Below are 24,628 nucleotides of genomic sequence, written 5' to 3'. Positions count from 1 at the left end.
ATACCTTTTAATCCAGAAGTGACATCATGGGGACTTTCCTGTTTAAAGGGTACCCAGTTAACACCCCCTACAGCACCCCCTCCAAAGTCTTGCTAAAACACTTTATACAGGCAAAGAATAACACCCTAATTACTTAAAAAAAAAAATTTTTTTTTTTGAGACGAGGTCTTGCTCTGTCACTGAGGCTGGACCGCAGTGGCATGATCAGGGCTCACTGCAACCTCAACCTTCTGGGCTCAAAGGATCCTCCTGCCTCAGCCTCCCAAGTAGCTAAGACTACAGACACACACCACCATACCCAGCTAATTTTTTGATTTTTTGGTAGAGTCTAGGTCATGCTATATTGCACAGACTGGTCTCAAACTCCTGGGCTCAAATGGTTCTCCTGCCTCAGCCTCCTAAAGTGCTGGGATTACAGGTGTGAGCCACCATACCTGGCTTTAGAATTTCTCATCATGAATTAGGTGGAGTGGAATTGTGAAAATCAATCTGTAGTCCACACAGCTTTGTCCAAATAAAGTGAATGGCATCTTGAATGTCCATATCAGTCTGCCCTAGCTAATAACCAAAAAAAAAAAAGCTGTGGCTTCACTACTGAACAGGTACTGTTTTGAGGTGATCAGAATGTTTCTACCTCATCATTTTCCTGCATGTTTTCAAAGCTTGTAACTCCTTCAAGAAACAGCGAGTCACTGGCACTAGCAGAAGTGGTTCTTTCTTGAGCAATAGCAATATTGTTCTAATATTTTAAGCACTGTGGGGCAGGCAGGGCAAGAATGAAGGTTCTAGTGGCAGACCATGCTGGAGATTTCAGTTTTTAGCATCTCACTCTCAGGAGGTCAGAAAATCAAGCAGCAGTAGAAGATCCCACTTCAGTACGCCAGCACCATGTCCACGGGAGCTTCCTAGACACTTTAGATGGGACTACCCACAAAGACTCGCCTTCGACTGTCCATGTGAGAAAGGCAAACATACCTATTCCTCTTTTCTATGGAAGATGCCAAATCTAGATCGTTTTTTCCTTTATGACTAAGGAGGGGAAAAAAAGGGGGCTTGGGCAGCCCAAAAGCTTCTTAGGCTGATAAGCAACTTCAGCAAAGTCTCAGGATAAAAAATCAATGTGCAAAAATCACAAGCATTTCTATACACCAAGAATAGACAAGCAGAGAGCCAACTCATGAATGAACTCTCATTCACAATTGCTACAAAGAGAATAAAATATCTAGGAATACAGCTAACAAGGGAAGTGAAGGACCTATTTAAGGAGAACTACAAACTACTGCTAAGGAAATCAGAGAGGACACAAACAAGTGGAAAAATATTCCATGATCATGGATAGGAAGAATCAATATCACAAAAATGGTCACGCTGCCCAAAGTAACTTGTAAATTCAGTACTATTCCCATTTAACTACCACTGCCATGCTTCACAAAATTAGAAAAAAAAAATACTTTAAAATTCATATGGAACCAAAAAAGAGCCTGTATAACCAAGATAATTCTAAGCAAAAAGAACAAAGTTGGAGGCATCACACTAGCTGACTTCAAACTATACTACAAGGTTACAATTACCTAAACAGCATGGTACTGGTATGAAAACAGACACATAGACCAATGAAACAGAATAGAGATCTCAGAAGTAAGACTGTACATCTACAACCATCTGATCTTCGAAAAACCTGACAAAAACAAGCAATGGAGAAAGGATTCTCCATTTAATAAATGGTGCTGGGAAAACTGGCTAGCCATATGCAGAAAATTGAAACTGGACCCATTCCTTATACCTCATACAAAAATTAACTGAAGATGGATTAAAGACTTAAATTTAACACCCCAACCTATAAAAACCCTAGAAGAAAATCTAGGCAATACCATTCAGGACATAGGCACAGGCAAATATTTCATGAGGAAAACGTCAAAAGCAATTGCAACAAAAGCTAAAATTGATAAATGGCATCTAATTAAACTAAAGAGCTTCTGCACAGAAAAAAAACTGTCAGAGTAAACAGAAAACCTACAGAATGGGAGAAGATTCTTACAATCTAACTATCTGACAAAGGTCTAATATCCAGAATCTACATGGAACTTAAACAAATTTACAAAAAAAAAAAAAAATTAAAAACTGGGCAAAGCATCATCTGGGATGTGAGGAGCGCCTCTACCCGGCTGCCCCGTCTGGGAAGTGAGGAGCGCCTCTGCCCGGCAGCCCCATCTGGGAGGTGTACCCAACGGCTCCAAAGAGACAGCGACCATCGAGAATGGGCCATGAAGACGATGGCAGTTTTGTCGAAAAGAAAAGGGGGAAATGTGGGGAAAAGAAAGAGAGATCAGATTGTTACTGTGTCTGTGTAGAAAGAAGTAGACATAGGAGACTCCATTTTGTTCTGTACTAAGAAAAATTCTTCTGCCTTGGGATGCTGTTAACCTATAACCTTACCCCCAACCCCGTGCTCTCTGAAACATGTGCTGTGTCAACTCAGGGTTAAATGGATTAAGGGCGGTGCAAGATGTGCTTTGTTAAACAGATGCTTGAAGGCAGCATGCTCCTTAAGAGTCATCACCACTCCCTAATCTCAAGTACCCAGGGACACAAACACTGCGGAAGGCCGCAGGGACCTCTGCCTAGGAAAACCAGAGACCTTTGTTCACGTGTTTATCTACTGACCTTCTCTCCACTATTATCCTATGACCCTGCCACATCCCCCTCTCTGAGAAACACCCAAGAATGATCAATAAATACTAAAAAAAAAAAAAAAAAAAAACGGGCAAAGGACACGAACAGACACTTCTCAAAAGAGGACATTTATGCAGCCAACAAACAAATGAAAAAAGTTCAACATCACTAGAGAAATGCAAATCAAAACCACAATGAGACAGCATCTCACACCAGTCAGAATAACGATTCTCAAAGTCAAGAAACAACAGGTGCTGGTGAAGCTGTGGAGAAATAGGAATGCTTTTACACTGTTGGTGGGAATGTAAATTAGTTCAACCATTGTGGAAGGCAGTGTGACAATTCCTCAAAGACCTAGAACCAGAAATACTATGTGACTCAGCAGTCCCATTATTAGATATCTACCCAAAGGAATATAAATCATTCTATCACAAAGATACATGCATATGTATGTTCATTACAGCACTATTGACAACAGCAAAAACATAGAATTAACCCAAATGCCCATCAATGATAGACTGGATAAAGAAAATGTGGTACATATACACCATGGAATACTATGCAACCATAAAAAGAAAAGAGATCATGTCCTTTGCAGGGACATGAATAGAGCTAGAAGCCATTATCCTCAGCAAACTAACACAGGAACAGAAAAGCAAACACTCCATGTTCTCACTTATAAGTGGGAGCTGAACAATGAGAACACATGGGCACAAGGAGGGGAACAACACACATTGGGGCCTGTTTGGGGAGTGGTGGAGGGGGAGGGAGAGCATCAAGATAAATAGCTAATGCGTGAGGGTCTTAATATCTAGATGATGGGTTGATAGGCGCAGCAAACCACCATAGCACATGTATACCTATGTAACAAACCTGAATGTTCTGCACGTGTATCCTGGAACTTAAAATTAAATTAAATTAAAATATTTAAAAGAGAGCTTGGGGCCTTGCAAACAATATGAGACTAAGGAAAAAGGGAACAACAACTATAGACTCAGAGACAGAACCAATCTCTGAAAATTATCTACTGAAAAAACCAGAATTAAACTGTAGGAAACTAGGTGCTTTCAATGAGCCACAAGACAGCCTGGCTTCTTCAAGGAGTCACAAAAAGTGAACAGGTTGACATGAACTCAAGAAGAGATGAAAAGATGAAATTAAATTAAATCTCAAGCTGAGATTTTAAAATCATAATAATAACACACTACTTACTAAAAGGAGGCAGATGATGGGCGCAGGAAGGGCAGAGGAGAGAGACTGAAAGGCTAATAGCAGGGAAAAAGAGCACATGAAAAGCAGATGTCACCATGACAAATCAAAGGCATCTGGTGAAGGGCAAATTTCAGAACCTTTTAAAAGAAAAGGGAAAAACAAAGATACAAGTGACGAGCAAGATGATGATCTTGAAGGAGAGTTTGGAAAGCCAACTAAATAATTTAGTGTCTTTCTAATTACCAAGATAATTACAAGCAAAGCAATAACCAAAATCATGAACAAAGAAAATGTATTTGAGCTGAAAAAGCCTTAACTGTGCAAGCAAAAAGACTCGCTCCCCATGATCCACAAAATAAATAGATGAATATATAAATTACGCATAAAGCATTCTGAAACTATTTTCTAACTACAAAACAGAAAGACATCTTGTAAACATTCACTTGGAAAAAACCTGGTCACTAAGAAAAAACGAAGTCAAGATGATCTTATACTTCTATATAGCATTAAGTTTCAAACATACACACACAGGAAATGTTTACAGAGTTTTAAGGAAAAAAATGTGGAACGTAAGAATTTTCAATTCAGACAACAGGAAAAATATTTTTAAACACCTAAGATCTTATATATGGGCTTATAATAATACCTTTCTTGGAAAAAAAAATCCTAAAAATGTCTTTAAGAAAAGAAAGAAAGAGGCCAGGTGCTGTAGCTCATGCCTATAATCCCAACACTTTGGGAGACCGAGGCAGGCAGATCATTTAAGGGCAGAAATTTGAGACCAGTCTGGCCAACATGGCGAAATCCCCTCTACTAAAAATACAAAAATTAGCTTGGCGTGGTGGTGCACACCTGTAATCCCAGCTATTCCAAAGGCTGAAGCCTGAGAATCGCTTGAACCGGGAGGTGGAGGTTGCAGTGAGCCCAGACTGCGCCACTGCACTCCAGCCTGAGTAACAGAGTAAAACCCTGTCTCAAATTAAAAAAAAAAAAAAAAGATGGAAAGAAAAATTAAGATCACAAGCCTGAGAGCATTGTATTAGAAAATAAATAGTATCAAGAACTGAAATTATTCCTGTGGTGAATTTAATCTAAATAAGCATTAGTACAAACACAAATACAAATGATACAAAGTAAACTTAAAAAGAAAAAATACATGAAATTCTTATAAATAATGTAAGAGTAATTACATGGGTTGTATTAGCAAAGTCTAGCATGGTAGATGACAAATATAAAAGTGCAATAAATTTATCATGCTATTTCAAATGAGGACAAATGATCAAATTCCTTGATAACTAAAGAAAAATGTGTTAAAGAATGTATCTTTAAAATTTAAAGTCAATTACTAGAAGACTCTGAGGAGGATATGTAACTTCCACATCATGAGAAACTGAAACAAACAAAACATGGCTCAAAATCAGAAAATATAAGACAATAAAAACTGCAAAGTAGAGTAAAAATACAAACTATTAAATAACATGATATTGAAATAGCTAAGATAAACTAAATTAATAGTGGCTTTAAAACATGTGGTTTTGATTTCTTATTTTAAAAAATCCAGAATTAGACTATTTTGTGGTTCGTAAGTGTGATGATTGGGTTTTCACGCTCATGAGTGAGATGTGCCTCCCTCAAACCTTGTTACATCATTAGCACATTAAACATCTGACATAAAAAATGGGGGGAAAGTCAGAAGCAGGCAGTCTGGGCGGACATAGAAGTTCCACAGGGTCACTGGTGACCCCAGATATGCTGAGCTTCCTGCATTGCTATCCTAGTGTGTGTGGTCCTTTGCCAATATGGATTCTCCAGCTAAAAATATGATGTCTGGAATTTACCCTGCAGAAAGGAAAAAGGAGAAAGATGCATAATCCCTACCCTCCAAGTATACTTTCTGGAAGTTATACCTATGATTTCAGCCTTCATCCATTATTTGTAACTCAGTCATATGCCAAACATTCCACAAAAGAGCATGGAAAATTAATAACGACCATTCAGGAGGGCCTCTGGTCTTTGTGCAGCTAAAAATTGAGGATTCCCATCTATATTCAAATAATTTTAGTAGATCAAATTAGGGAGAAAAAGTGTGTAAAGAGCAATGTTCTTTGGAAAAACCAATTAACCTCCATTTCCACTTCACTTTTTACACCAAAATCAATTTTCAACCATGAAAAAATGAAAACAGGTAAGTGCCAGAAGTAAATGATGGATGATTATTTTCATAATCTTAGGCAGAAAAAGTCTTTCTAAGAAGTTCTAAATTAAAACTTTGATATTTAAAAGATTAAATATGAAATCCTTCAATATCAAAAACATAAAGATAACAAAAATTAAAAGTAAATGAAGATCTGGGAAAATATACTTAGACCATATATGATAATGAAGTTAGCATTATCATATATAATGATATAATAAAGTCATATATCATGTCATTGTTTCTATAACATATAAAGAAATGTTATAAATCAAGGAAAAGATGAACACCTTAATATAATGATAAGAACATGAAGCAATCTGAGAAACAAATACAAAATGGCAAATACAGGTTCAAGAAAAGTTTTACTTCACTAATAATCATTGTAGTTAAAATTAAAATAATGAGACACTATTGTTCTCATACAAATTGTCAAATTTTCAAATTTGCCAGTGATGGCAAAAACACTTTGAAATAGGAAATATGCCACTTAATATTAGAAAAGCAAAACTTGGCAGTGAAATCCCAAGTTTCAAAATTATTTAATGACCATTGACCCAGTAAGTCCTAAGATTCCATTCTAGGGACTATGTATAGATTATACATAATATACATCTATAAAGATGTATAAAATAGTGAAAAATTGGAAAGAGCCTGTGTCAAATGAGAGTTTTATTAAAATAAATGTGCCCCCAAAGGTGTCCTTTTTATTTTATCCAAAAGTGCCCTATACTTCTCCTATGAGATTAATTGCATTATATGATTTTGAATCTACTTGTACAAAAGCATGCTTATTTTGTATCTGCCTAGGTACACAATTGTACCCTCTGGTAGATGGGAGCACCTTGAAAACAGGACCATGTTGTCTTATTCAACAGTGTGTTCTCAAGAACCAGGCTTGGGTCTGTAAACAGTAAGAATTCAGAAAACGGTTGCCACTAAAAACAATAATGTAGAATTATTTTATTAATACAACAAATGATTACAGTGTACCACGTGCCAGACACTAAGCTAAACACTAAGATTTGAAAGTGAACAATGTATTCTTGACTCTCACGAAGATTGTATTTGTCAGAGGCATGTGAACCAGAGCAACTCCATCTTAAATAGGGGCTGGGTAAAATGAGGCTGAAACCTACTGGGCTGCATTCCCAGATGGCTAAGGCATTCTAAGTCACAGGATGAGATAGGAGGTCAGCACAAAGTACAGGTCATAAAGACTGTGCTGATAAAACAGGTTGTAGTAAAGGAAACGGCCAAAACCCACCAAAACCAAAATGGCGACGAGAGTGACCTCTGGTCGTCCTCACTGCTACACTCCTGCCAGCACCATGACAGTTTACAAATGCCATGGCAATGTCAGGAAGTTACTCTATACAGTCTAAAAGGGGGAGGCATGAATAATCCACCCCTTGTTTAGCATATCATCAAGAAATAACCAGAAAAATGAGCAACCATCAGCCCTTGGGGCTGCTCTGTCTATGGAGCAGCCATTCGTTTATTCCTTTACTTTCTTAAACTTGCTTTCACTCTGCACTGCGGACTCACCCTGAATTCTTTCTTGTGTGAGATCCAAGAACCCTCTCTTGGGGTCTGGATCCGGACCCCTTTCCTGTAACACATTCCGGATGGAAAACAGAAAAAAAAAAAAAAAACAAATACAGCCACACATCACATAATGACATTCCAGACAGGCCACTTATACAACGGTGGTCCCCTGAGATTATAATATCACGTTTTCACTATACCTTTCCTATGTTTAGATACATAAATACCATTGTATTACAGTTGCTTACAGTATTCAGGGCAGTAACATGCTGTACAGGTTTGTAGCCCAGGAGCAATAGGCTATACCACATAGGCTAGGTGTGTAGTAGGCTACACCATCTGGGTTTGTGTAAATACACTTGTGATGTTTGCACAATGACAAAGACGCATTTCTTAGAACGTATCCCTGTTATTATGCAACACATGATTATCATAAATATTTATATAGTGTGAAAATGGCTATGAATATAATCATCAAGAAGATAAAATAGAAAATAACTGAGGGAGACGCACTTTAATTACACCAGTCAGAAAAAGCTTCAACATGGGCCAGGCTCACACCTGTAATCCCAGCACTTTGGGAGGCCGAGGCGGGCAGGTAACTTGAGGTCAGAGGTTTGAGACCAGCCTGGCCAAACTGGCGAAACCCTCTCTCTACTAAAAATACAAAAGTTAGCTAGGCATGGTGGCGTGCACTTGTAATCCCAGCTACTCAGGAGGCTGAGGCAGGAGAATCGCTTGAACCTGGGAGGCGGAGGTTGCAGTGAGCCAAGATTATGCCACTGCACTCCAGCCTGGGTGACAGAGCGAGACTCTGTCTCAAAAAAAAAAAAGAAAAGAAAAAGAAAAAGAAAAGGCTTCAACATGACAATATTTAAGCTGATTTCCAATGGATAAGAAGTCACACATGGCAATAGTGCGGAGAAAAGCATTTTAAGCAGAGGGTACAGCAGATACAAACAGCCTGAGGCAGGAAGATTTAAGTGTGTTTGAATAAGACTGACTCTGGTGTAGGGAGTAGCTTAACCTGAGGCTGGAGAGATATCAGGAGACAGGATCTGTAGAGCCATCCAGCCCTTGTGCAGAGTTTGGATTTATTACACATGTAATGAAAGCCGCTGAAGGTTTTAATGTAAGGTTTAATATATGTTCTTGCTCATAATGTGGAAAATGGATTGTAGAGGAACAAGTATGAATTGAGAGACCCATCAACGAGGTGCTGACATAGTGCAGGTGAAGGATGAGCCATGGCCAGGGTGTTCACCATGGAGACAGAGAAAAGTTGACAGTCAAGATATTTTAAGGGGAACAATCAAATGGAGTTGCTGCACCTGCTATGTAGGGGTTATGGGAAAGGGAAAATCGGGACTGACTCAGATTTCTGAATTGGGCAACCGACGGATAATGCTGCCATTTATTGGCATAGGACAGATAGAGGAGGAATTGATTCATGCAGGGGAAATGAGAAGTTCTATCTTGGACATGTTTAATTTGAGATGTTTATAAGACATCCAGGTTGAACTGTCAAGTAAGTAGAGCTGGATATGGTGCTCAGAAAAAATGGGTTGAAGACACAAACTTTGGAGTCTTGAGTCATAATGAGATTTTTAAAGCTGCGAATTAATGGAACCACCCAGTGAAAAATGATAACAGGAGAAGAGAAGAGGACCCAATACTGTCAACACTTAAAAGGAGAAATAGGAGCTGGGAGAAACCAGTGAGTTTGGAAAGCAGAGAACCAATGGCCTGATGATAACCAAGAGAAGAGTATTTTGAGAAACAAATGGCCCACTCCACCCAATGCTGCTGAAAGGGTAAGATGAAGACAGAGAAGTGTACATTGCATGTGGCTATGTGGATTTCCAGTGACCCTGAGGCAAGAAATTTTAGTACAGTGACGGGGCTGGAGAGGAACCAGACTGGAATTAAAAAAAAAAAGAGTTAAAAAAGTGGAAATCACATAGTTAACAACTCTTGAGAAGTCTGGCAATGCAGAATAATACAGAAATGGATGGGAGACAGGGAACCAAGGCAGTGACTGTTTGTTGTTGGTGTTGTTTTTATGATAGGGTTGGTAAATTAGAATATGGTTACAGAAATTATCCAGTAGATGATAAGGGCAAGTTGATAAAGGAGAGAAGATAACCAGAGTGAAGTGTTTTAAAAGGTCAAAGAGCATTGGATACAGAGAAGGGGAGGGACTGGACTTTGCTAGGAGAAAGAAAATGCCCTCCATTGTGCCAGGAGGAAAGAAGGGAGCATTAGCTGCAGATGAGTTTTTGTTAAGTTTTCATCGGGAATGCTAGAGTCATCATGTGAAGGTTTTTACTTCACTGAAGTGTGGAACAAGGTCAATAGCCCAGTGAGGACTAAAGAGGGAAGGGTTGGGGGAGGGTTTGAGGAGAATATATGAATAGTTCTGGGAAACACAAGAAGGTTTCTGGGTCACAATGCATGCCTGTGGAGGCTTTAGATCATCAAATGAAGGAAATGGTTCAGTTAATAGTCTCCAGTAACAGACACAGGTGCAGAGGTGAAGAGGGTTGAGGTTTGGCTAGACATGTGCAATGAGGCTAAGATGAGGGGTAGTTGAAAGCACTTCTGACAGAGTGACTACAATGACAGGTTGAAGAGTATTTAATGATATATAAAAGAGCAAGAAAATAGAGGGAAATTTGACATTTATAAAGGGGAATCTTTTTGAGTGGGAAGAATACAGGTAATTTTCATTTTCCTCTTTATGTGGGGCTTTATTCTCTAAATTTTCTATAATAGGAATATTTTAATACTAAGTACAGTTGTATTTCAAAAATAAACAGGATAGTAGGCAAGCAGTTTTACACTGAGTTTAAGAGCAATCCTATTAAACAACGGGGAGACAAATTTAGCATTCATTACAATGGATTGTCAACTGAAACTCATTGATTGAAATATGTTAAATATTTTAGATATATACAACATATCAAATCTTTTAGTATATTAATATATAACAGAAATATATATATTAAATGTGTAAGTTCATAATGATATTTTGAAAAATGAAAACCACACTAATCATTTTTGGCTGTTGCTGGACTCATTACTCTGAAATTGGATAAATAAAGGTACAGAATACAGCATTTACCTTGCCTCTCATTTATGAACTGTGCTTCAGGTTAACCAAATAGATGTGAGGGAAAGTTCTTCTCCACAGAAGAATTCTAATTAAAAAAGAATGATTATTAGAAAAATAATTCGAAAAATGTCATCTTGCAACCCCTGCCAAGACAATGGATTTTGGCAAGAATCATAAATGGTAGTTGATAGGAAAATTGATAATGGGTGAATGATGACATCTGAACCCATCAACTTTAGCATCATGAAAAGTGGGACAAGTAGACATTGGGTGCCTGTTGATTTAAACACTGCCCATAAAATATTTTTGCCCCCTGAAAAAAATAAACCTAAATTTAATTGTGTTTCTTGACTTAACTGCCAGTTAACAAGAAATATGGGGTATATAGAAAGTATATAAACAATACCACAGGATACAATCACATAAGACCAGGATGTGGGAAATTCAACTGGAAAAATGACATATTTTCAACAAATAAATGGCTTGAAAAAAAGGGGGAAGAGAAAGTGTTAAATAATAATAGAGGATTAAGAGATATATCAACCAAAATCAACAAAGGAACTCATACAGCTCCTGATATGAACAAATGTACTATTCAAAAATTTTTTGAGGCCGGGCACGGTGGCTCACGCCTGTAATCCCAGCTCTTTGGGAGGCCAAGGCGAGTGGATCACGAGGTCAGGAGATCGAGACCATCCTGGCTAACACGGTGAAACCCCATCTCTACTAAAAATACAAAAAAATTAGCCGGGTGTGGTGGTGGGCGCCTGTAGTCCCAGCTACTTGGGAGGCTGAGGCAGGAGAATGGCATGAACCCAGGAGGCAGAGCTTGCAGTGAGCCGAGATTGCGCCACTGCACTCCAGCCCGGGCAACAGAGCGAGACTCCATCTCAAAAAAAAAAAAAAAAAAAAAAAAATTGAGACAAGGCAATTTGAACATGGACTGATGATATTTAAAATAATAATTTTGTTAAGTATGGTGATACTATTGTGGTTATATTGTCTTAAAGCCCTTATCTGCTAGAGATTCATATTAAAGTATTTACCAATAAAATTAGTGAAGTCCTGGCCATTTTAGACCAATTGTTCCAGAAGTGATTGTTAACTTCCTAGACTGTTGCCAGTGATAGCATCTGACCCCCTCCAACTCTGACTTAAAGCAGGCTGGTTTCCTGGGCTGTTTGTTGGAAACAAGGGGTTGGTTTTCTGGGCGGGCAGGTGTAAGCTGTTCTATTTTTATATATGCTCTGGTCATTGTCTTTGTATATGTGCCTCTCATTTCCAGATCAATTATCATTTAATGTGCCACTGAACTCTTGGTATAATTCAGATCCAGAATAGGGAGGCTACTTCTATGGAAACGTAGTTCCCACAGCCAGGGGAGGCTTCACACAATTCCACTTGGATGAAGGTCTACATACGTGGAGACGAGCTGAGAAATGGTGGTAAGAAACAAATTGGAGTTAATAGCTGCCAGATAGAGATCAGGCCACAAGGAAACCAAGAGTGGGGACTGACTAAAACACAATTGACAAAATATTGACAATTATTGAGACTGAATTAATGGTACCATCAAGTTTTATTATGCTATTCTCTCTAATTCTGGGTATGTCTAAAAATTTACATAATAAAAAATTTAAAACAGAGTTGAAATGAAAAAGACAATGTACCATCAAAATCTAAGACAGCGTTAAGACCGGAGACTCATAGAGTTCTTTCAGAGCCTTTCATCACCTGCAATTTTATATATCAATGTGCGCTGATGTTCTATTGGACTGACATTTTCCTGTTTCCAGGATAAGCTCCAGAATATGATAATTTGAGCCATCCAGCAACTCACGAAGAACTTCTTGCATTTGGCAGAGAAAGAAACAGGTTGCTAGACTCACTAAAGTACCCATCCACTTCATTCTTCAAGCAGGTGAATGACTATGATGGGGTTAAAATTCCCAGCTAATTACCTCCCAGCCAGCATTTTAACTGGCTGACTCATACAGATTCCTTAAGATAGAGCAGAAGAACAAGAAAACATAAGCAGTAGCTGTGTGCAGTCAAATGTACAAATATTTAACTAGCTTACTCCACCAGTGCACAGTTTTAATACATAGTCTGAGAGCATAGAATGTAGATACCAGCATTGTATGTGAGGCTGAGACGGGGCAATTTAGCAAGCCTTATGGAGTAATTAAACCATCTAGAATTTCAGTTCAGAGAAATCTAAATGGGAGAAGCATCCAGCTGTCAGGAACATGTCGGTTTTTCTTTCTCTCTTCCCTTCATCCTTATGCCTTTGGGACCTGGGATCCTTCCAGGACCTCCGTGGCCTTCTCACAATGATCTATACCTGCAACCTTTTCTATGTCCAGGTCCTACCTGGTCAAACCATACCCCTATTCCTACCACCACCAACACTGCCTACACACACACACACACACACACACACACACAGAGGCACACACATACAAGTGTGCTGTGGAGTTCATATTAACTTGTAGATGGCACAATAGCAGTGGATCTGAAAGTGTGGTGCTGAGACTGGCAGCATCAGCATCCCCTGAGGACTTATTATACATGCAATAAATTCTTGGGCCCCATCCCAGGCCCACAGAATCAGAAACTCTAGGGGCAGGGCCTAGCACTCCAAGTTATAACCAGCCCTCCAACTCCTTTCAATCCATAAAAACCTAAGAGCAGGTGAATATAAGGTATTCTCATTTTACACAAGAGGCAGGGGAACAATTAATAAATCAAAAGATATACAGTCAACGTGAATTAACTCTAGAAAAGAGTAGGGAGGAGTAAATCAAATAATACAAAATAAGCGTTAAGTAACTTACTGTTTCAGCACACTCATCTTCCAAATTGAGTCTAATATAAAATCGCTTTGCATTTAATCAATTTGCCAAAAAGTATTCATTCAACACCTTTGATGTCCATTTCTTCAAAATACACCAACCAATGGAGACACCCAGAAACGGAGTATTTGGGGAATTCTCTGAAGGATTTACAATTTAAAAATCACAATATGAGTAATATGCATATGTATGAAGGATACTATAGTCAACTCTAAAGTAATTCCTGAAAAGTTAGAAAACACAAAACAGTTTCTACAGTATTCTCTCCTCTACCTCTCTCTGCCTAGAGTTAAGAATAATAAAGGTCAGGGCAGGGTGTGGTGGCTCACGCCTGTAATCCCAGCACTTTGGGAGGCCAAGGTGGGTGGATCGCAAGGTCAGGAGTTCGAGACCAGCCTGACCAAGAAGGTGAAACCCCATCTCTACTAAAAATACAAAAATTAGCCAGGCGAGGTGGCAGGTGCCTGTAATCCCAGCTACTCAGGAGGCTGAGGCAGGAGAATTGCTTGAACCCGGGAGGTGGAGGTTGCAGTGAGCTGAGATCTTGCCATTGCACTCCAGCTTGGGCGACAAGAGCAAGACTCCATCTCAAAAATAAATAAATAAATAAATAAAATAAAAATAAATAAATAAAGATCTTATTCCTGTAATTTTAGAGGAATAAATAAGAAAAGCATATGCAAAGACTATGGATTTCTAGTCTGCATCCCAGTTCAAATGTGAAGTAAACTACTGTTAAATTTGGATTCAAAACAGGTATGCTTCATATAGAGCTTTATAAGTTTTAGGTCATGTTGACAAAAACACACACGCGCTCCACCTCTTTGCAACATCTTTGAGGAAAGAATTTCTAGAATGAGGATTCTGGAGTACAAATATGTGGGTAACGTTTCTAAGTTCCCAGAATACATATGATTTCTCATAATTAAAATGCCTAGCATTTTTCTTTTACTTTGATTTTTATTAGATTATAAAACTGGTGGGATAATTATTCATGTTAAAAAGAATTATTTCCATGTTTTAAGCTATAAGTATATTTCAAACTCTTTTCATATTCTTTTAATTATGGTGAGACAGTATTTATAAATGTAGAAAAAAGTCACCCAGATGATAATATTTCAAAAACTGCCTGCATTCTTTTAAATTAATAAACCCGAAGCCATCTTTTGCAGAAATAACTGCCTTAAGCTTCAAAAAGTTTTCAGTTTGAAAGTAGCAAAGTTCAAAATTTTAACGAGTTGTTTTATTAATATTGTAAATTTCTGTGGTGACAGGAAAAATTGGAGAAGTGATCTATGGAGGAGATTCAAAGCATCCTGAAAAACAAACTCCTCTTAAACTTTTACGGAATACAAGATTCTTATTTTTCCTCTCTATTTTGCCATTTTGCTAACGGCCTTTACTATTATTTTGATTATCTAAATGTAATTGAATTTATTTCTGTGGAAACTAAATGAATATAAACCAAAGGAGAAGAGAAGAGTCTACTTATTCAGGGCTTGCTATAACCAGGGAGTCAGCCACCATCAGTTGCATTTTGGCCAAGAACTCAAAGGCAGGCAGAGTGGAAAAGCCCTACAGTGGAAAAGGGGGAAGCCTTCTCATGTGCCTTGATTGCAGGCAACTGGCATGGGGAAGCTGTGGGCCGCCTAGCTAGAAACTGGCATCCTGTTGCATATTTGCGTTTCTCTGGTTGGTCCTAAGTTGGAAGTGGGGACAAGAATTAGGGAAGCTGTCAGTCATTCTTCAAGTCCTGGCCGTTTTAGACCAATTGTTCCAGAAGTGATTGTTAAGTTCCTAGACCATTGCCCTAGATAGCATCTGACCCCCTCCAAGTCTGACTTAAAGCAGGCTGGTTTCCTGGGCTGTTTGTTAGAAACAAGGAGTTGGTTTTCTGGGCAGGTAGGTGTAAGCTGTTCTATTTTCATATACAGTCTGGCCATTGTCTTTGTATATGTAGTCTCTCATTTCCAAATAAATTATCATTTAATGTGCCACAGAAATATTGGTATAATTCAGATCCAGAATAGGAAGCCTACCTCTATGGAAATTTAGGCCCCACGAATGGGGGCTTCACATAATTCCTCTTGTATGAAGGCCTACGCACATGGAGACAAGCTGAGAGGACGTGGTAAGAAACAAATTGGACCTATCAGCTGCCGGATAGAGACCAGGCCACAAGGAAAGGTTTAGAGCAGCCTAGCACAAGTAGATGCTTTTCAGCAACCCAGGGTAACATAAATGAGTAAAGCCAGCCAACTCTAGGACAGGGAACAAGAGGGGAGACTGGGAATTGAAGAATGTCTGCTTAGCCTAAAGGCTCTCAAACACATACCATATTTCAAAATCACTCCGAATACCAAACAAAACTAATCTACTGGAAACATGGCCCAGAGGCCTGTTTGGGCTCCCGCCCAATCTGATATTCAGCCAGTACGCAATGGTTTGGCCATACTGATTGGTCAGTTACTGATTTGATCAGGCACCCAAGACAACTGGTTATTAAATATGCATTTTGAATGGCACCTCACTCTAAAGTGAGAGGGTCAGGGCAATCCCCCAAAACTGGTGGTTGTCAAGAATACATGATTTGGGATGTAGTTTTCCAGGTAGGCTGATGTTTTCTTACTGTCTAGGCACTGGGTAATTTGTGTCAAGCTTTATGTGAATTGGGAAGTCATGAGAACCTGAAAGATGGAATCAAAGCAAAAGTAGCCCTGATAAGAAAAGGCTACTCTTTTCCTGATAAGTTAGAGCCACAAGGGAGCTATGAATCTCAGAGTCACACCTCCATGTTAGTCACCTAAGTGGACTACAGGGAGAATCACTGGGGCCTTTAGCCATGAAAGAGATACATCAACGCAGTGGTCAGAGCATCAGGAAAGGAAGGCTGTGCAGAGAACAGGATGGAGAGGATAAAGGAGGGCATTGATTCTGACTACTTCAAGAGGCCTGCCATCCCCACTGATAATATGAGCATTTCCCCCATGGCCCGTTCAAAACGTCATGGCGATGGAGGTTTAGGGGGTATTTCTGGATGGTGCTTAGGGCAGAGACACTGTCTTTACCACTTCATATGGTAACAGGCCCCTGCACCCTTCCACGATAACTTCTATTTTTTTTTTTGAGATAGAGTCTCACTCTGTCATCCAGGCTGGAGTGCAGTGGTGTGATCTCTGCTCACTGCAACCTCCACCTCCTGGGCTCAAGTGATTCTCCCACCTCAGCCTCCTGAGTAGCTAGGATTACAGGCGCACACCACCATGCCTGGCTAATTTTTTTGTATTTTTAGTAGAGACGGGGTTTCGCCACGTTGGCCAGGCTGGTCTCGAGCTCCTGACTTCAAATGATCTGCCTGTGCCTGGCCTTCCACAGTAACTTCTACTTCAGGTTAAAAAAAAAAAAAAAAAATAGCCTGAAGGTGCATTTAATGTACATGTTTTTACCAGCTGAATTTTTTACAACAGGTAATCCTATTTCTATGATAATAAATTAACAGATTCCATTTGAAAAAAGAAAAAACTTCAAGAATTTGCACTTACACACAAGTATGGTGAGTTATTTACTAAAATAGCCAAATAATATAGACACAGTTTTAAAATACTTTTTAAAAAAAAAAGTTAGAAATCCAATAAATTCTGGGGTTTCTGCAACTAAACTCTTACAGTAAATGTAATATGAATTTTTTTCAAGTTACTTCTACTTAATGGAAATGCATTATATACCAAAATGCCTTGCCTGGTTCTGGAAAACAAGTGTTCCTCTCCTAACTTTGTGCATTTTTAATTTCTGCTCTTAACTCGAAACTATCTACTAGGGGACAGTGATGCTGCTGTACTGTGGGCCAGGTCACCCTCAAGGCCACAGGCCTTTGTCCCATCGAACAGGCTTCTCTTGATGCACCATTTCCTGGCAGTGTGCTCAGGCATGTTCGTGGCCATTTCAAAACTTCAGTTCCAGAGACTTTCAACTTAAGTCTTCAAAGTGGACAGGTAGATAATATGGATCTTTTGTCCTGCATACAGTGGTGTTGATGGGACTATTTTCATTGTTGCAGAATTGGTGACCAAGACCCAGAGTCAAAGGCAAAGACACATCAAGAATCTCTCATTCTGAAGAGAGCTGCCAACAGCTGGAGGCCATATACTCCCCGAAGACTTTTTATTAGGTTGGACATAACCAGCTCTGCTGCTCCCAACTATCCCCAGGCCCCTCTCATTCCACTATCCCATACAAGCAGAAGATTGGGAAGAGGGGGAGAAAAGGGGTTGCTTTTTGTGGGTCATCAGTACAGACAGCCTTGATGTTTTCCAGGAAGGAAGAGAAGAAAGGAAGGGAAGCACTCATAGCCATTGCAGGTGTCAGGAATAAGAGGATTTGTCTTGATCTACAGTGGGATATCTGCTTATGGGCAGGGGAGATAAAAACTTAGATGACAGAGAGGGGCCAGCAATGGGAAGCAAGCCCTTTTGCTATTCAGTGTTACAAGGAAGCTTGAGTTTCCTGTGGCTCAGGGGGACACTGCAGGAGGCAGCTGAGCTTGAGCTGTCCTGTTGTACCCGAAACAAGAAGGCCACCACAAGGTGGCAGTCCCAGCAACAGGAAATGGCAGGGCGTATTATTGCCAGCAAAAGCTGGGGTGGGACTCAGAAGACTGAGCTAGAGCTGATCTCTCACGTTAGAGAATTGGGCCAAAACCTAGGGAGGAACCCTTCCCTAACCCTGAATGGCCTATATAGAACCCACATATGTACCCCAAGAAGGAACCAGCCTGGGACGCCCACCATCAGTGAGCACCCCCACTGGGTCTATCTCAGCCAAAGAGGCAACAAGCAAGGGAAAGCTATCATCCAGAATGACGGCTTCATCCCTTTCCATCTTTCTTCCCCACTCAAAGAGAAGAGTGTCCCGAGAGAGGGGAGTAAGGAGAGAAAAAGCAGACCAAGCCTTCTCCCAACTCTAAGTCCCCATGGAGAAGCATGATCAGGGCTCTGCAGAGGTGGGAGGAGATAAAGGGGAATCTATTGGATCTGAAATGGATTTTTAAAACTTCACTGGCTTTTTATAAATACTCAGAAGTGGATTTAAAAATTTATGAAACTCTGTGGGTACAGAGTAGAACTTCCCCACAAAATAAATAAATGTTTGCAGGGCTCAAGTTGGAAAAAGTGTCCTTCTGCAGCAAAGGGTGTGGCCCTGGGGTCAGGGAAGCACAATGATGAACCAGGAGCATCTAGGAAGTGACCCGTGCCGAGGGTTTAAATTCCAGGACACTCTTTCCTTGGACTTCTGGAAAAGTAGAATGAAGCAGATAGGTTTAAATTCTTTCTCTAGGCTGGGCACAGTGGCTCACGCCTGTAATCCCAGAACTTTGAGAGGCCAAGGTGGGTGAATCACTTAAGGTCAGGAGTTTGAGACCAGCCTGACCAACATGGTGAAACCCCATCTCTACTGAAAATACAAAAATTAGCCAGGTGTGGTGGTGCACGCCTGTAGTCCCAGCTACTCGGGAGGCTGAGACACGAGGATCACTTGAACCCGGGAGGTGGAGGTTGCAGCAAGCTGAGATCATGCCACTGCACTCCAGCCTGGGTGATAGAGTGAGACTCAGTCTCAAAAAAAAAAAAAAAAAAATTCTTTCTCTTATAGTTTCTCAAACACTGTAATAAAATTTGGTACAGCTTTAATATCAAGTTCGAAATGAGTAACAGGCTGGGTCACAAAATAAAAGAGAGAAAGGGCAGCTTCCCCATGTTCAACCTCCCTCCACCCAGTCCTCACTGCTCAGACTTTGCAGAGGTGGCAACAGTGCATCAGAAGGTGGCCTGTGCTCCAGGCCCCCACTAGAAGGAGAGTGAATAGGTACCTGCTTTAACTCAGTGTTATGGACTAAATGTTTATGTCCCTCCAGAAATCATATGTTGAAATTCTAACCTCCAATGCAATGGTATTTGGAGGAGGAGCCTTGATAGGTGATTGGGTCATGAAGGTGGATCCCTTATGTTGGAATTAGTGACCTTATAAAGGAGTCCCCAAAGAGTTCTCTCCTTCCTTCCTTCCTTCCATCCTTCCTTTCTTTCTTTCTCTCTTTTGTTGAGACGAAGTCTCACTCTGTTGCCCAGGCTGGAGTGCAGTGGCATGATCTTGGCTCACCACAACCTCCACCTCCCGGGTTCAAACGATTCTCCTGCCTCAGCCTCCTAAGTAATTGGGATTACAGGCATACACCACCAGGCCCAGCAAATTTTTTGTATTTTTTAGTAGAGACAGGGTTTAACCAAGTTGGCTAGACTGGTCTTGAACTCCTGACCTCAAGTGATCCACCCGCCTCAGCCTCCCAAAGTGCTGGGATTATGGGTGTGAGCCACCGTGCCCGGCTCTTCTCTCTTCCTGAGGATACAAGAAGACGGCAGGCTGTGACCCGGAAGAGGGTCCTCATCAGCATCCAACCATGCTCACATCCTAATCTTGGAACTATGAGAAATAAATTTCTGTAATTTCTAAGCCACACAATCTATGGTACTTTGTTACAGCAGCCCAAACTGACTCAGACCCTCAGAAAAGGCTGATGGGGAAAAACCATCCTGGAAAGTAAATAGTCAAGAGGACCTTGTAAGAGCAGACATGAGAAAACTCCCCACCCCAGTAGATTCACTAGAGACGCAGCTCTCAACTCCTTGTACCAAGATCCATAGGAATGATACACTTTACATCATACCCCTATAAACATGTACATGTGTAATTGATTAAAGTTTCATAAAGTAATATTTACTCACTATGTGCAATGCACATTGATATTTCATATTCTGTTCTGTTTTTTAAATGCTGGCCACAACCCACACAAATTGATTTCTAGACCTTAATAGTCTCTAATCAGCAGTGTAAAAAACTCTCATTAGAGGGAGAGAACCCTTAAGAGGAAGGGGAAAACTTGGGTTTCACAGGCATGAACAGCAGTGTTTCTTCTCTCTGAGATATGCCTCCCATACCCACAGCCCCTTTTTTTTCATCATACTGGGATCCTATATTCCTGATTGCCTACTTTCCACCTGGAAAGTTATCTCCTCTGGAGTTCCCACCTCTCTACTGGATCTCTTATGTAACCACCTGATATGGTTTGGCTGTGTCCCCACCCAAATCTCATCTTGAATTGTAGCTCCCATAATTCCCACGTGTTGTGGGAGGGACCCGGTGAAAGAAATTTGAATCATAGAAACGGTTTCCCCCCTACTGTTCTCAAGGTAGTGAATAAGTCTCACAAGATCTGACAGTTTCGTAAGGGGTTTCCCCCTTTCCTTGGCTCTCATTCTCTCTTGCCTGCTGCCATGTAAGATGTGCCTTTCACCTTCTGCCATGATTGTGAAGCCTCCCCAGCCTCATGGAACTGTGAGTCCATTAAAACTCTTCTTTCTTTATAAATTACCCACTCTCAGGTATGTTTTTATCAGCAGTTTGAAAACAGACTAATACACTATCCTCAATGCCTTTCTAATTCTACCCATTGTACATGGATTGGACTCCTCAATGCCAACTCCATTCATGAAATACTTTCCAAGCCCTTTCATACCCAGCATGTACAAATTCTCCCCAGCACCTTCTTAACAAGTATGTCTGAATAACAGAAAACTACAATAATAATGCATGTCAGAATTATATGAGGTAAAGATGTGTCTGTCACTGCTACCAGCTCTATCTATACCTCTTTCTCTGTAATCCTTATAACCATCTGACACATTAGGTCACATAGCTATTTAGTGGTGGACTTGAGCTTCGAATCCAGGTGTTCTTGGGAAACGTGCAGATCATAGAGAAGCATGAACACAAAGAATAAGTGTGGCCTTCCAGTGGTGGGGGCAGGGTGTCATGAGACACAGAGCAGTGGTAGGTCTTATGCAGAGCCTCTTTAGGGTTTTACACCACTGGTAGAAGAATCTGTCTCTAGACCGAAGAGTTCAAACAAGAGACTTCTTGCTTTCTCACAAAGACAGGCTTCTGGCCATTTAGCTGCTGGGCTTTTCGTCAGCCTTGAGGAATGAGAGACCTTTGTGGAGCTCTTGTTTCTAGGCGTGAGAGCAGGGGAGAGGCTGAAAAGCATCTGACATTCCTGGCATCCCATTCTCTAGACAAGAGGGGACACTCATAAGGGCCTAAATACCTGTCCAAAGGCTTCAGTCACAATCCCTACTCTGTAAGGAAAATCTTGGCATCATTTCACCCCATACAACTAAGAAGAAAGATATATATCATGATAGCATATGGATGTGTTAACCATCTTCCCCCATTTTCACGTTTTAAGAATTTTAGGGCCGTGCATGGTGGCTCACGCCTGTAATCTCAGCACTTTGGGAGGCTAAGGCTGGCAGATCACAAGGTCAGGAGATCGAAACCATCCTGGCCAACATGGTGAAACCCCCGTCTCTACTAAAATACAAAAAATGAGCCAGGCGAGGTGGTGTGCGCTTGTAGTCCCAGCTACTCGGGAGGCTGAGACAAGGGAATTGCTTGAACCCAGAGGCCGAGATCATGCCACTGCACTCCAGCCTGGCGACAGAGCAAGACTCTGACTCAAAAAAAAAAAAAAAAAAAAAAAAAATTTAGGTCTGGGGTCAGTTGGAGTATTGCTGAGGAGAACCTTTCTCAAGGGCAGGGCTCTCAGAGATCATGTTCTCATGGGTCCCCAGGACCGGTCCTCAGGCTCGCTAGTTTAAGGTGAGTGGAGTGGTCTCTAGGAGCAGAGAATGATAACAACGCTATCATTTACAATGGACTATCATTTGCTCATTTACTCATTTACAATGGACTGTAATAAACTACCTTTTTCCTTCCACCAGGGGGCACCATTCACATAGACTTCAACAGCAGTGGCATCAACAGGCCTACAAAGCGGTGGTGGTAAAAAACACACTTGAGACCATCATATGTATCTGAAATCAGATACGATACCTGAAAAAAATAAATCAAATTAATGCTCATATGGTTGCTTGCTGTCCAAGGAATTCAAAGCAAAGGTGGAAACTGACCCTTATATTACTTCTTCCTTCTAGATGAATAGCATCAGCTACATTTTCTTTCCCATTATGTAATGTTTCTATTCTGACCACCCACCTGTGATGGACATAGTCTTTTTAGATGTGTTAGTTTTAATATTAGTCAAGACTTAGTCTCAACCGTTCTCTATTAAGTGACTTTGCAGATATCTGATGTCATCTCCATTAATGCAGATTTTCACGTCAGATTCAGCTCTGAGTTCACCTTAATGCGGTGGTGGTTCCCATAGTGCAGTGCCCAGGTCCCCGCATCAACATCACTTGGGAACTTGTTAGAAAGGCAAATTCCTGGTTCCCAACTCAGACCTACCTACCAAGTCAGAAATCTAAGTGTGGGGCCTGCAATCTGTGTTTTTACAAGCCTAACAGGGGATACTAATGCATGCTAAAGTTTGAGAACCACTGACTTAACATACAGTTTCCAACCCGGATGACACTAGAAACAACTATGGGACTTTACAAAAATATAGGTGTCCTGGCTTCCCCCAGAGCCACTAGGGTAGTGGAAACAAATGTCACTATCAAATGGATCTGGGTTTGAATTCTGGTTTTGTCACTCACCAGCTATGTGCCTTGTGGAGGCTCCATCTTCTCATCTGTAAAGTAAAAGTCATCGGACCTGCCTTGTAGGAAGGTGTAGGAGGGGAAGGTTCAGTAAATGCCTCATAGAGAGACTGACTCATAGTACGTCTTCTTCCTTGGCCTCCACCGCAACTAGAATCTTATTCACCCGGCCTGTGAGGGTACAGTTCTCACCTTGCCCCAGAATCACCAGGTGAGAATGATTTGCTAGACCCGCTTTCTGAAGTTTCACAAATGGACAAACATTTTCATAGCTGTTATTGGGATTTTGCCATAAATCAGCAGGAACACACCCCTGAGATCTGACAAAGCTATTTCAAACTCTAGATCAATGAGGAGGGAAGTTGCTATGAAGCCGGGTTTGCCAACTGAGAGCATTGTAATTGTTCGAGTTGCTCTTGGGATCTAGCTCAGATTCCTACTGACACCAGAGAAGTGAAGAATGAAAATAGTTGCCTAGAAAATCAGAAGCAGCTCCCCAAGTTACCTGCCACATACAGGTTTGTTTTTCCTTAATTATCTAGGTAATTGCTTTGCTTCCTCTACCTGCCTTTACCAAGAGATGCCTGGCCAGAAGAGCGAGGAATTAAAGTACCTGTGGAGGCTGCCCACCGAGTGAAGCTGCAGGCTGCCCATCCCATCGCAGTAGTTCCTTAGTTGTCAGTAGGTTGTTTCTATGAATGCCCCCTCCATCAGAAACCAATGAGGTTTTTCTAATTAATCTAAATCCCTGCTCTTGTGGAACTGGTGCAGAGACAGTGGTTAAATGCTAAATTGTCAGCCCAAAGTCAAATCCTTTTATTTAAAAACATAATACGCAGAATGGCTTCCTAAAATAAAAATTGGGAAAATTGTTAACATAGAGACTTCCAGGTTTTGCCAAGGGTACAACTGTTTTCTTAAACACAGTTTTTAACAATTACGTACAAATCAAACCAAAGTTCATCCAACCCACTCTCTGAATTAGTCTCAGTACTATGCACATAGACAGCTATCACTAGAGTTAGTGAATATTATGGGAAAAATTAGAGGCAAAAGTTGAGACTGGAGCCGGTGAGAGTTAACAAAAACACTATTTATATACAGAAAAATACATTTTAGAGGAGTATAAACATACTGCTTGGCATCAACATAAAAGCCCAAGTGCAAGTCAAAGGTAACCCAAAAGGCTCATAGGTCCTCAGCCTACAGAAATCCCCCCTACTGATGGCAACAGAAGGTGTGGCCTTCCACATGCTACTTCCTTAGTGTTTGTGGGGGGAAAAAAATCCCACTGTATAAATTAGAATAGGCCAGATCATGCTACAGTAACAAATAACCCCAAAGTCTCAGTAGCTTACAACCACAAAGGTTTACTTCTTTCCCACTGTATTTAGGGTTTTCCAGAGAAACAGAACCAATA

At 40.6% G+C, this 24,628-nt stretch overlaps 1 protein-coding gene and 1 non-coding gene across 7 annotated transcripts in view; one reads left to right on the top strand and one right to left on the bottom strand.

Moving 5' to 3' along the window:
* Nucleotides 1-24,628, bottom strand: part of BACH1 (BTB domain and CNC homolog 1) — a 456,481-nt gene that overhangs the window by 359,426 nt on the left and 72,427 nt on the right. The window contains exons 6-8 of one of the 6 annotated variants that reach the window (XR_010111113.1): nucleotides 22,412-22,540; nucleotides 13,580-13,737; nucleotides 10,752-10,827 (exon numbers count right to left, since the gene is read on the bottom strand). The exons of 4 other annotated variants lie outside the window; for them this stretch is intronic. The gene's annotated coding sequence lies outside the window, so the exon portion shown is untranslated. Of the gene's footprint in view, nucleotides 1-10,751; nucleotides 10,828-13,350; nucleotides 13,738-22,411; nucleotides 22,541-24,628 lie in introns of those variants that run through there. One more of the 6 variants, XR_008622411.2, reaches the window with a different exon arrangement.
* On the top strand, nucleotides 5,453-5,556 carry LOC112438129 (small nucleolar RNA U13). The gene has a single exon (XR_003026609.1). It is a non-coding gene; the product is annotated as a small nucleolar RNA U13 (small nucleolar RNA).

The sequence above is a fragment of the Pan paniscus genome, chromosome 22, assembly GCF_029289425.2.
Source record: "Pan paniscus chromosome 22, NHGRI_mPanPan1-v2.0_pri, whole genome shotgun sequence".
Lineage (NCBI taxonomy): Eukaryota > Metazoa > Chordata > Mammalia > Primates > Hominidae > Pan > Pan paniscus.
The sequence above is the reverse complement of the archived record's forward strand: the minus strand, read 5'-3'. Positions and strand labels throughout refer to the sequence as shown.